The following is a 13,624-nucleotide window of genomic DNA, read 5'->3' as shown; positions in this document are numbered from 1 at the left end:
ACATCTTGAACAAGTGTAAACATTTCCAATGTCCATAACAAATAAACGGATACTACCAACCTTTAAAAACTCCACATATTAATCATTCATAGTTTGACAAACTAAATTCACAAGGATGGATGAGGAACACACAAAACACGAAAGTCACATTCAGAGAAATACGGGGAGAGGAGAGGGCTGGGATGAGGGGGTTAACGAGAAATGGATGGAATACATGGAGTGAAAATATTCACCATCTGAGCCTAATATATGGGCGATTTAAAATCTTACGCCCTCGGGACGCAACCTTAGACAATGAAGGAGTCAGTTATTCATAAGATGATGTGGGTTATGTCAAGATCAAAAAGATAAACTACTGTGGTCGTTGTAAATGATCTCTGCTGTGATATGTAAATGAGAAACATCTGAGCATATTTATGACCCGTGACGCATTTTTCACAGCACTTCGGTCAATTTATATATATTAACCAAATGTTGGTTAGAAGCTTTTAAAGTACCACACATTTACACTTAAATAAAGACTTGCATGGTAATATTAAGAATGCGTTAATTTTACATATGCATGTGTGTAGAATAGCGAAATTAGAGTATAGTCAGAGGTCTTAGATAGGATACATATGACTTGAAAGATGTATTGGAAATGAAGGACCTAAATATGAAGGTTGTACTGGAGTGAGTGCAGTGCGCGTAGAGGATTCGACGTACCACTGATGAGACTACTAGGAAGGTGTGTAGAGTGGCTAATTTTGATAACGTTTTACCTGAACTGAGGGTTCATACATAATTCAAGAGTTGTAGTGTATGTATGTATGTATGTATGTATGTATGTATGTGTGTGTGTGTATATATATATATATATATATATATATATATATATATATATATATATATATATATATAATTTATTTATCTATAACAAGCAAGAATTTCCATTTTTTTTTATAAATAAACAGTCTACGGATATTAAATTCCAGGTTTAACTATCACTCAAATCTTAAAAGAAATTCAATATAAAGTAGAATGCAATTCCAAAATTGCTAAAATATTCTCATAATCTCGGAATAAAAATTGCTAGATATGAGAGAGAGAGAGAGAGAGAGAGAGAGAGAGAGAGAGAGAGAGAGAGAGAGAGAGAGAGAGAGAGAGAGATATTCGTAATATTCGTGGATAACACCGAATAAAATATACATAATACAAAAATCCTGACCCAGACTACTTTGAAAAGACAGAAAAAGTTATTTTTTTCCCTATACAAAAAACAACCAGTATTGCCAAGATACAACAGAACAGCTGTTCAGAACAATACAATATATCTTAAGCTAGGAAAAATATCATAAGAAAGTAGTATCTATCAATATCGAGAAAAGGCCAAGACATGGAGAAGGAGAATGTCTAGACGTGACACATATTTCATGGCGAAAGATAAGAAAGATGAGTTATGGGGTTAATACGGGAGAGACCATGGAGGAGGAGGAGGAGGAGGAGGAGAAAGCAATAAATTTAGGTATTCAATCTGCATGATATAATCTTGTCGCTCCCTTTCAAAACTTCCTTTGTTGCAGGAGCACAGCAGGCTTCGACTGCATGCATGTTTGTGTGTCAGACCTTTGACAGATCCCTCAAGATTAGCTCTTGCCGCACCACCCAAGCGGAATCCAATTTCTGAACCCCTCCCCCCAAAAGAACCCCATTCCCTTCTGATCTTAAGCACCCATCCCCCTGGGCGGAGTCAAGGAAGAATGCAAGATGGACAAAGAACTTTGGTCATAAGACGACCTTATCACAGTCTTACCTTAGTCAACGCGCCGTGAAGATTGCGGAAGCACCCCGGACAGGAACGAGGATGGAGGGATTTGTTTTATGCTAAAGGCCGTCATCTTCTCTGGACATGTGTTAAACATCGTTTCGGGTCTGTTTGAGTCTCTCAAGTTAGGCTTTATTCAAGTATTTGTTGCTGAGGAAGCATTAAGATTGCGTGCCAGTTGCAAGAGGCACTGCTTCTCTGAAGACATGACAAAAGCCGTCAAGTAGGTCACCGGGCCTGAAAGAAAGGCGAGAATAACAAATTAGTTATTTCAACAGTCATATTCCACCATTGTTAACTGCAAATCAAATAAAAATAAAAACTACACGAAATAGTAATAATATTAATTTACGATTAAATCATTACCCATCCAAAAATACCTTATAAAATAACAGGAGGGTTAAACATACACAACACGATAAAGGTTATACCTTGATTTACAATCAATTTTAATCACCTGGAATCAAATGAAAGACCAATTTAAAAAGCTATTATCACCAATGCAGTGAACCTACACCATCGTAGAATCCATGCTGTTCCCAAATTGGGTCACTTTTCGACCTATTTAGATATCTCACTACCTTAGTTACTAAATGTTACCGCTTCAATTCAGGGTTAGTCAGTTACATCCAACACCCATCTGGCCACTTATATTCAGTTGAAGTAAAACTCACACCAACTTAATACACTCTTTGATTACTCTTATGCAGGCCAACCTAATTCATTCTATTTAAACTTTATTGTTATAGATCGATAAAATATTTTAATTAAAGAAATACTACAATTTAGCCTTCTTTGCATTTACCTCTCTATGGAACAAATTCCTGTTCTCCTTAAAACTCTTGCTCGCCTTCTATTTTCATTGCTTGCCGCCCCCCCCCCCCTCTCTCTCTCTCTCTCTCTCTCTCTCTCTCTCTCTCTCTCTCTCTCTCTCTCTCTCTCTCTCTCTCTCTCTCTCTCTCTCTCTCTCTCTCTCGACTAACTTATTCTCCTAGAACATAACATTTCTTCAATCCTGATACTGAAGCTATAACTCCACTTTTCCTTCACTATACCTGGAATTTCACCATCCCTTTAGTTACTGTATTATGAAATGCAATCTTCCTGTACTTTTATAAAAACGAACACTACTTGCTCTCACTTTGATGCCATCATGAAATTTGGCAAATGCCTCATACACTCCTCCCTTCTGCAAGAACGAAGTTCACCTGTTTTCTCGCAATATGTTCTCAATTCCTTTTTATATAACTTAATTATATAGATTTACAATTTACACTTGCTATCTCACTAGTATCCCCCTGAACCTCTTGCTTCAACTACATATAATCAGATATTCCACAAGTTACTCCTCTTCTCAGCTTTAAGCTCTAATTCTGTACTTACATCTGTTGTGTTTACTTATCTGGATGCTTGCCTCATTAGCAATAAAGAAATGGTTCAATTCCAAATAAAGTAGAAACAATTAAATCAGCCTAAATTCTAGCAATAAAGAAACAGTTCAACTCAAAAGAAAGTAGGAACAATTTAATCAGACTTACTTATATCACACTGAGCCCATCTTGATCCAAGCACTACCTGAGAGGCAGTCAACTATGGAGGGTTATACCAAATATGGTGTGTCATACGGGTTACCACCTTCCCACCAGACAGAAGCAACTTCCTGTATTTCACCAATGTATAAGGATTTGACAAATCCTGAGTAATGGCAAAGTAGGTGACTGCACCGGAGGGTCAATCCAGTAAGCTGCCTAGAGATTGACCATGGAAGAAGATCCCTTAATAGCAGACTCAAGAGCTTTAAAGACAATCTTCAGTCTTGAGGTTCTACACAGGAATTCCCATAGACCGAGCAGAAGACACGAGATCAATGGAAAGAGGAGATGGATTCACCCTTTCAGGCCCATAGAGGCAGAACCTTACTGGAAAAGCTAGACTACAAGGAATTCTCAGGCCTGGAGACTTGAGATCACTCTGTCCAAGGCTACACAAGCAAGTTCTGACCATGACAACACCAATGAAGTCCTTGATCCTTAAGGGATGCTGAAAAGCTGATCAATGATCGTAGGTCCCACTGTTACACGCGCCATATTAGCCACTCCATGTTCATTGCACAAACATTGAGAAACAAACACTCAGTCTTAGGATTATCTACCTCAGCCAGCTCGGGACTCACTGAAGTGTTGAAAACCTGAGAATCCTCCTCCCTTGCAAATGAAGTGATCCCGACAATCACCTCGGTAGACAATTCCTTTCTCACAAGGTAGACACGCCGAGAACCCCAAACTGAACTGGGAGTATACCCTAATGAAGCTGAAGAGCCATGATCGAACACAATCACTTTAGCCTTCAGTCTCTGAAGTATGTACCGGCAAGCACAGTATCAGGCGGCGTGCAGGTGTATGTGTACCAGTCAACAGCAGCATCAGATGAATCTGACAAAAATGACATTGACGAGAAGAAAAATTGAAGCGGATGAGGTACTTCTTCCTCTTCCCAGCCTTCTTTGGAGTAAAGAACTTGGAGACCAACAACGATGATACTGCGGAGGAAGAGCCCACAGAAGCTACTTCAAAAGCAGCCGAGACCACATCCGCCAACGACTTCACATGTTTAGCTGGAGTCTAGATATTCACAAAAGGGGCAGCCTCAGAAGTCCTGGCCATGGCCAAATAAAACCTTCTCCTGCCAACAGAACACCAGTGATGCCTAAGGAAGACCAACATTCATAGGATCAGGTCATCATCATACAGCCATAGAAAAAAAAGTCTAACTGCAAAGTCATGCCCACTACGAGAAGCCCAAAAATAATAAGGATCAATGGCAAGTTTAGACATAAACCTGCCACACTTCTTACCCGCTTTATCCAGACAAAACTACATATCCTTGCACTTTCCCATTTATTCCAAAATAAAAAAGTGTAATAACAAAAAATTCTAACAACAGCCAGAGTACAAGTGGGTTGGGGTTACCATACCACCAGTTAGTACTTAAGACTACCGTACTTTGTTAAGTTTCAAAGGCTGTTCCAGCTTTGCTCAATTCATACTCCTCTTAAAGGATAATGGTTTGTATTTATGTATTATTTCCACTATACACTACTGCTCAAGGAAGAATTAGGCTAGGTTGTCAACCATATGCCATTAATGACTGAAAAATAGTACAGGTATTAAATGGTTGGTAAACACCAGGGGGCCACAGTTGACGATGGACCAGGCCTTGAGATCTTCTTAAAGTATAATACGGAAACTTTTACATACAAAACTACAGTATTACCTCAGGTTATGAGTAACTCAGAATAGAAGCCAATCAGTATGTGAACATGAAAATTCAAATTGCTATATACTGTAGGCATTATATTGGTCTGAGAGCAAAAATTTCCCTCTGTATTTGCATTTTTTGTGGACAAGTACTAACAAGACTAGCACAAAATCAGTTAAGCAACGCCCATACGTTTATGCATTGTTCATGTTATTTCTAACTCATTCATCAAACCATTTTAAAGAAAGGGTAAAAGCAGTCATCTCTACTTAGGCTCCTTGTCAAAATTGAATGTGAAAACAAAGATGGACGAGTTTCCATAAAGCATAAATTACTTGATTCAGTTTGCGATAGTGAAATCCGTTAAAGAGAGAGAACTTCCAATATTTTACCAGTTCTCATGGAGGGAGATTATTTCTCCAAGTAGTAATCCCCTTCCTCCTCCTCTCTTGTCTCCCGCACTCGAGCCATGACTCTCCTTAAAGGTTAAGTGCTAGTTAATTTGTCAATATTTCTATGTTTTATTGTGAATTATGAATTTGTACTCATTTCTGATGTTAGGGGTTAAAATATGAGTGTACAGTATATGTATATTTATGAAAGTGTAGAATGCATCAAGTGAATTCCCTTTATTTCTTATGGGGAAAACTGTTTTAGTTTACAAGCATTTTGAGTTGTGGACTTGCTCCTGCAATGGATTAAAATTGCATACTGAGGTACCACTGTATAGTAGCTTAGGGGCTATAGGCACTGGTACAGTACAGCAATAACATTAAAGCCAATCGGCGTATTTCTGTTCATTTAAATTGGTGAAGTCTGATGGGGAAGAGAAATCTATCCTGAACTCAAATCCTAATAGGAATTCAGGAGGGAAATTAGCATACTGTATTGGAAATACTGCTTCAGAAATTTTAGTACTGGAATACCTTAATCATTAGCACTGAAAGAGCAAATAGCAGTGTAAATTTCTGCAAAGTCCAAAGAACTTGTAAATATTCTGGCCTTTGCTATGCTACTCTAGAATCCTAGCTAAATTTTAGCTACCGCATGGAAACGTAACGTAATTTTGGCTAGCATATAGAAACATACCTAATTTTGGCTAACATATGGAAACCTTTACCTATTTTTGGCTAATAAAAGGAAGAATATACCAAGTTCATAGTAAAAAAGAATGGGGTACACAGATACAAGGAAAAACGTAGCACTGCATTAGAGAATAAGAGTAAGAAACTACCATTTTACATGAAGGATATTAAAAAACATGTCACATTAGCCAGAACAAGGCTTCATTTGTGACCTGTATCACAACAAACTAGACAACTAAAACTGACAAATTCGAAGATAATTTGTATTTTTCCTAACCATACAAACCTTAGCTATTTACATTGGGTTTACCTTTTAGCGTAGCTGAAATGGCGAGCCATTAGAATTTAAAGAGGGTGTATTACCCCCGCGCTAGTTAGCGGGGGGGGGGGGAGTGGTAGCTAGCTACCCCTCCCTCCCCCTCACACACCGGTGAAGCTCACTTTCACTTAGAGGTAGGACTTGTCTTGGGGGACAGGGCTGGCGGGCAAATATGTGTAAATAGCTAAGGTTTGTATGGTTAGGAAAAATACAAATTATCTTCGAATTTGTCATTTGTTCCGTAACCGAAATACAAACCACGCTATTTACATTGGGTGACTTACCCCTTAGGTAGGGTGGAAAGTCCCCAGCCATACTGGTTTTGGCTTTACCCGGGGACTCAGAATCCGAGTGAGTCGCACTCGAGAAAAGGAGACCCTGCACCTCACAAGTTCCTTGCTCCGCAAGGAACCGTGTGGCCTACATAAGCTTGTGTGTGAAGGAAGAAGTGTGACCCGTCCTAGGCAGTTGACCTGGAGTTCCAGAAGGAACTCTGGGTTAGGACGTTCCCAATACCACCTCGTCAGGGTATGGGGGACGCGACAGTATTGACTCAATACTCGGAACACAAGGAAGCATGGTTTACCTGCAGAGGTTCGAGGTCAGCTATGCAGAGACCAGGATGCTGCTTCCCAGTAGAGGGGATGATGAAGAAAGAAGTAAGGGCCAGACATACTTCTTTCGTTCATGCAGACTAAAACCTGATAACAATGCCCTCAACCTTCTGCTACCAGTCCAAAAAGGAGCCTGAGGTTAGACCAGCTGTTGTGTAGCCACCACAGAGCGATAGAAAACGTATCGAAACTCCTGTAGGTCACGCCCTGCAGGAAGAGGGCTGCGAAGGTCATTAGACGCTTCCAGACTCCAGCTTGTAGCACCTGCGTCACAGAGTAGTATTACTCGAAGGCGAGGGACGTTGCGATGTATCCGACATCGTGTTGTAGGGCGACGTGACGGGAGAGGGTCTGGAGTCAGGTCGAGATGAATGTCCTTGAGTCTGAGCTGAAGAGGCATACTGGTGACTCTCCCCCGTGTCCTTCTTGTGCTCCCAAACCGGCTGCAACTGAGGACAAACTGCAGCTGTTCCCAAAGCTAACCTCTCGATTCCTTTACTGGCAAGAAGGAGAAGGTTTTGGGACATCAGATACAGAATGGTGACTCGAAATCTTGAAGGAATTGGACCGAAGGGCCGGGACCCCAAGATTCTGAGTCTAGCCAACTACTCAGGAGCGAACCTGAATGTTGCCTTCCCCCATTCCTTAGAAAGGGCGGAGTCGTACGAGACCAAGAAGATTGCTTACACACTGGCCGCGGCCAGAGTGCGCAGGAGCCCCAAGACGGAATACGATCAGAGGCCTGACGTAAAGGGTCTTGAGAAGATCTCTTAAGGGACTAAAAGGTCCGAGCCATGCTCCATGTTGGAGGTCTCACTCCGACTAGGGCAGGGACGTTCGCAGCTTCGCATGAGCGAGGAAGGGTCCAGCGGGAAGGAAAAAGATATTCCTTTAAGCCTGAAGGTCAGGGAAAGGCTGAGCGACAGGCTTCATTGCCGAGAGCGAAAAGGAGTTTCCTCCCGCCGAAAGGCAATAAGATCGTTATTGCTGGAGAAGAGGCCTCAAGGGAAGAGGTATATCTCCCACGACACTAACCACCGAAGACTCTCCACTTCGCCTGGAAGACCCCTGCGGATGACTATCGCAGATGACGCGACCTCCGTCCCGCGACTGTAGCGGGCTGTCTCTTCTTGAGGAGGAGGCGTAGTGTCTCCAGGCATGAAGCTGAAGCGACGCCCCGGCTCGTAAAAGATGCTGCAGTGTGGTTGTTTGAGTAGCCTGTGCCGTGGGAGAAGCTCTCCCGGGAGTTCCGTCAGGGGAAGCAGAGGGTCCGGAAACCGTTCTGCGCATAGTCCCAGTGGAGCTCTCAGGGCCATTGAAAGGTTGACAGACAACCTGGTCTTGTTGAGACCCATTCTCAACAGACAACAAAGGAGGGAAGACGCAGGCGTCGATGTTGTCCCACCATCACCGGAATGCATCTTGCCAGAGTCTCGGGGTCTGAGACTGGGGGGGAAGAACAGCGGAAGCTTGAGGTTCCAAGCTGTCGCGATCAGGTCCCCCAGACCAGGACTTGCTGGTTACTCAAGGACAAAGACCCCCAGGTACACTCTCTCTACGAGGCTCTGCTCGGTTAGTCGGAGAGAACATTCCTCTGCCCGGAATGAGCGAGCCGATGGTGGTATTGAGTATCTCAAATCATCTCGGTATCTCTACTGCAAGATGTGAAGGTGTGAAAATGCGTCCCCTGCTGGTTAGAACACGCCAGAACCATGAAGTCGACGCGCACGGAACGACTCGGCAGGAGCTGTAGGATTTGTAGAGGGGCCAGACTACGGCCCCTAAGCCTGCCTGAATGATGGAGAGGTATCCTTCAGGTCCTGACCATATGCCTAGACCGGAACATGCCCCCCCCCCCCCTTTCTTTGACGAGTCCGAGAACAGCATAAAAAATGTGGGGAAAGGACGAGAATATCCACTCCCATCAAGAGGTTCCATAGGTCAACACCCATTGCAGGTCTAATCGTTCCGCTGGTCCCATAGGGGCCAGAAATTCCGGTTAATCGTTGCTTGAAACCACCGGAACTTGGGCTGCCCCACATGGAACTTATCCTGAGGCGACCGTTCGGAACTTTAGACGGGTCAATGAGGAAAAGAGAACTAGGAAACGTTCCAAGGTAGGGCTGAAAGCTCTGCTTGACTGAGAACAGGTACTGCGACTCTCCTCAGCCTTGCCACAGTCAACTGAAGGGAAGGCTCGGAGGAGGTGGCAACAGAATCTGGCGTCCCCAGGAGGCGTCCCCAGGAGGTCACCCATCCAAGTACCGACCAGAATCGACGTTACTTAACCTCGCTGGACGGACGAGAAGCAGGGTTTCCAACGTGGTAAGGCCGTTGACTCAATATCATGGCTAGATACTCCAGATGTTGAGGCAGAAGAAGAGAAGGCTCCTAGCAAACTACCATGAACCCCCACTCATGGTAAGCCTCCGGAAGATTGTCCCGGCGCTGAAGAAGGTCGAACCCGAGCCTACAGGAGTTGACCAGACCTCCAAAACGCGAAGGAGGCGGAAGCCTGCACCTGAGCGGCCATGAGGAAAGCAGGGAGAGCTCTCTGGGGAAAAAAACCTGCGATGCCACGGCGGGATTGCCACACTGCATCTTAAGCAGGAATACCTGTAGTCTAGGCTGAATTCCACGAGCTTCCTGGAAGATGGATGGAATGGAAACTGAAAGTACCCGTCCTTCCAATCCAGGGCCTAAGGAGTCCTGTCGCCTCGTTACCAGTCTGATCGATTCTGCTGTTCCATGCTGGACGAAGTTTGTTCGACAAACTTGATCAGGGCTGAGAGGTCGAATACGAAACTCCCGTCTCAGATACTTCCTTACAAGAAAGGATCGACTCAAGAAGCCGGGGGTGAAGCCGTCGACGATCCTCTGGAGGACCTTCTCCCTATGGCATAGAGGTTCAGAGACACTGAATTCGCTGACAGAGACGGCAGGCGCGATATCCTTGGCTGATCACAGAGATCGTTCAGGAATGGGCATCGGGAAGCTGTCATCCGGATGAATAACCTTAGGCATTCTCCCAGCATGAAACCTGCAAGGGGGGGGGTGCCAATCCTAGAGTTCGTGAACTCTGCCGCTCCCTCTAGGACTATGCCCCCCCCCCCCACCCACCCCCGGGAGAGCCTCCCGTGCCATCTGTTCCTGACAGGAGGGAACTGCAATTGGACATCTTGTCTCAGTTGTCGTAGCCGGTCCGATAACTTAGGCCGACATGGCTGAAAGAAAGAGGCGCTGGAGCCCTGCAGGGTCTGGAAGAAAGCGCCTTGGAGGAGTGAAAACAGAAGTCGACTTCCTCCGTACAGCCGCTGTCTATGTCTCTGTCCTTGGGCACAAACAAACTCTTCTCAAGGATGGAAGGGTGTCTGAGGTTGTCGACATCCACGGATGAGACACCCGAAAGGAAGCCCTCGGTCATTGCGTCCAGATGGTCCAACATCGAGCTTGCCCGCAAGTTCGATACTTGACGACGAAACGCCAAGGTGCTTGAGCCCGAGAGGAGGAAAGTACCCATGACCTTCCTGTAGCTTCCTTGAACAAGATCTCGGGTCGTAACCAAGGAGGGAAAGGACCTGGTAAGCCCCTTTCACGAGATGGAGAAGAGGAAGGGGTAAACCAGTCACCCCTTGGCCGATGAAGAAATCTCGAACAGAAAGCCCCCCGCCAAAAACCCTTCCAGGGAATGACGGGGAAGGGCTAACCCAGGTTCTGGAAAGAAGAATGTTGCTCAGACCTCCCTGAAGATTCTTCTTATTCTTGCATGTGCCATGCTCTGCGTTTACGGGGTGAGGCCGTGTTCTGGAAATACGCTCCAGAAGACTCGCCATGCTGCGAAACCCCAATGGGAATCGCAGCCACAATCGCCCTGGCGCTCGCGCGATGGTAAATCAATGATTTGCTCGTGGACGAACGTGGAAGCGCCCATGCGCGGGCACGCAGGAACGCAAACGAAGGTGAGCGAAGCGAAGAAGCGCAGAAGGAGGGCAAGCGTGGTAGGAAGGGCGAGAGCTGGTAGTCGGCGCGGGATAACCCATAGGCGAGCAATGGATACTGCAAGAATTAAGCCGACGTTCGCGCGAAGAAACACCGTCGGTTCGCGCGACGGAACACCGTCGGTTCGCGCGACGGAACACCGTCGGTTCGCGCGACGGAACACCGTCGGTTCGCGCGACGGAACACCGTCGGTTCGCGCGACGGAACACCGTCGGTTCGCGCGACGGAACACCGTCGGTTCGCGCGACGGAACACCGTCGGTTCGCGCGACGGAACACCGTCGGTTCGCGCGACGGAACACCGTCGGTTCGCGCGACGGAACACCGTCGGTTCGCGCGACGGAACACCGTCGGTTCGCGCGACGGAACACCGTCGGTTCGCGCGACGGAACACCGTCGGTTCGCGCGACGGAACACCGTCGGTCCGCGCGACGGAACACCGTCCGTCCGATGGAATACCGTTGGTTCGCGCGCAGGCGAACATTGAAGAGCATATGCGCGGACGCGCATGAGCGTAGGCGTGCGGTCGCGTGGGCACGTGGGCGTGTGGCCGCGCGGGTGAGCGCAGGCAGTCGGGAGACCGATGACGCGTAGGCGGGCGATGGCGCGTTGTCGAGCGATGGCGCGTTCTGGCGAGCGATAGCCCGTAGGAGAGTGAAGGTGCGTTGGCAAGCGACGGCGCGTCGGCAAGCGACGGCGCGTTGGCGCGTTAACAAAACGCTAGCGTGTAGGTGAAGAATCTCGCGGGCGCGTAGGCGATTGCCAACGCGAGAGAGACTAGTAATGGTTAGCGCGCATCATGCTAACAGAAGGCACGCAGGTGCATCAGGAAGGTGAGCGCTGAAGCAAGCTGTTAATCAGGCGAACCTAGACGGTCAGAAAACCGTTGGCGCCCATTGGTGCGTGGCAAAGAAGGGCGCGCAGATGTGCGCTGGCGATTGAAGAAAGTTGGCGCACAGAAGGACAGAAGTAAAGGTGAGCGCTGGCGAGCAGGAGGAAGATCTACGGTAAGACTCAGCTACCGGAGATCGTGGTCCACAGCAGGCGAGCGCTAGATCGCTACTGATGGTATTCAGGGGAACTGACACGCGTGGCAGATCGATGGCGATCGTTGATGCGTAGGAGATCGCTGACGAGCAGGTGAACGTTGACGCGTCTAAGGTCGCTGGCGAGCAGAAGGCAACGCGTGGAAGCCTGCGCGTAGAAGAAGTCCTTGACCCGGACCTGAACCGAAGTTCTAGATCGCGAGGGCGAACGTGGGCACACAGGGCGCGTAACAGGAACCAACAGGAACAGCAGAGATGATCATCAGGAGAGCGCTGACAAACAGGAGAGCGCTGGCGAACAGGAGAGCGCTAGCGATCAGGAAAGCGCTGATGAGCAAGAGAGCGCCTGTGCGCTAACACTGAGCAGGAGCAGGAGAGCGCCTGTGCGCTAACAGTGAGCAAGAGAGAACACAGCAGAAGGGCGCGCAGGGGAACCCTGACACGCAAGGGAAGAACCCCCGTGGGAGGCAACCCTTTGCCCCGAAGGGATCGTTGTCCGTCGGGACACTGATGTCCGTCGGAAGACCGTTGTCTGTCCGCTGGGAGACTGATGTCCGTCGGAAGACCGTTGTCTGTCCGCCGGGAGACTGATGTCCGTCGGAAGACCGTTGTACGTCGGGAAGACCGTTGTCCGTCGGGAAGACCGTTGTCCGTCGGGAAGACCGTTGCCCGTTGGAAGACGAGGTCAGACTGCTGTCCATCTGCACCAGGGGCGGAAGATCAAGAAGAAGGAGTTGTAGGCTGCATACGGAGATTCAAAAAGGCACCTCTTAGCATCCTCATAGGGAGATGGGAGGCCCTTACGATGAGGCGGACGGTGAGCCTTACGGCAAAGGAGGCCAACAGCAACAACAGCAGAAGAATCCTCCGAAGAGGAGTCTCTATGAGTGTACTCTCTCGCGAACGAAAGAGAAACACTTCGTAGAAGAGACTGGTCAGCCAGTGACCAAAAAGGAGCAATCCTCCGAAGAGGGGCTCCTGCAGTTGCCCAGCCCCTTGAGCGTAACTGCAGGTGCGACCGCTCAGCACCAAGAGCATAGTCGCACGAAAAAAAGGCAAGAGAAGAACCCCCCAAAAGGGGAAAAACTCAAGCCTGGGCAGGAAAGACTTCCCTCGGAAGGAAAATTACCCACCCAAGGAGGCGAGCCTCCTGAGAGTTCTAAAATGTACTGGAGAGCTGTCAATCGTCACGGGAGTACTTCCAGTAGAAGGAGACACGCCCCTGACGAAAATCCAAAGGGGAGGCAGCAACAGCCGAATCCCCAGGCCTCAACAAGACAGCTCACACCGTTGCCATATTACAGAAACGAACTAGATCGGTAACTGTAAAATATAAAACAAAAATCATTAGTACACATTCATTCCCCCGGGAAGGCTCCGAAGAGGAATCCCGAGGGAAAGGAAAACAAGAATTACACAACAGGCACGTGCCCTCACAACCACTTACACTCACGGAAGGAGAGCTGTAACCAAAACAGAATTATAACAATTATAATTATG

The sequence above is a fragment of the Palaemon carinicauda genome, chromosome 30, assembly GCF_036898095.1.
Source record: "Palaemon carinicauda isolate YSFRI2023 chromosome 30, ASM3689809v2, whole genome shotgun sequence".
NCBI classification, from domain to species: Eukaryota; Metazoa; Arthropoda; class Malacostraca; order Decapoda; family Palaemonidae; genus Palaemon; species Palaemon carinicauda.
Note: the sequence above shows the minus strand (reverse complement) of the source record.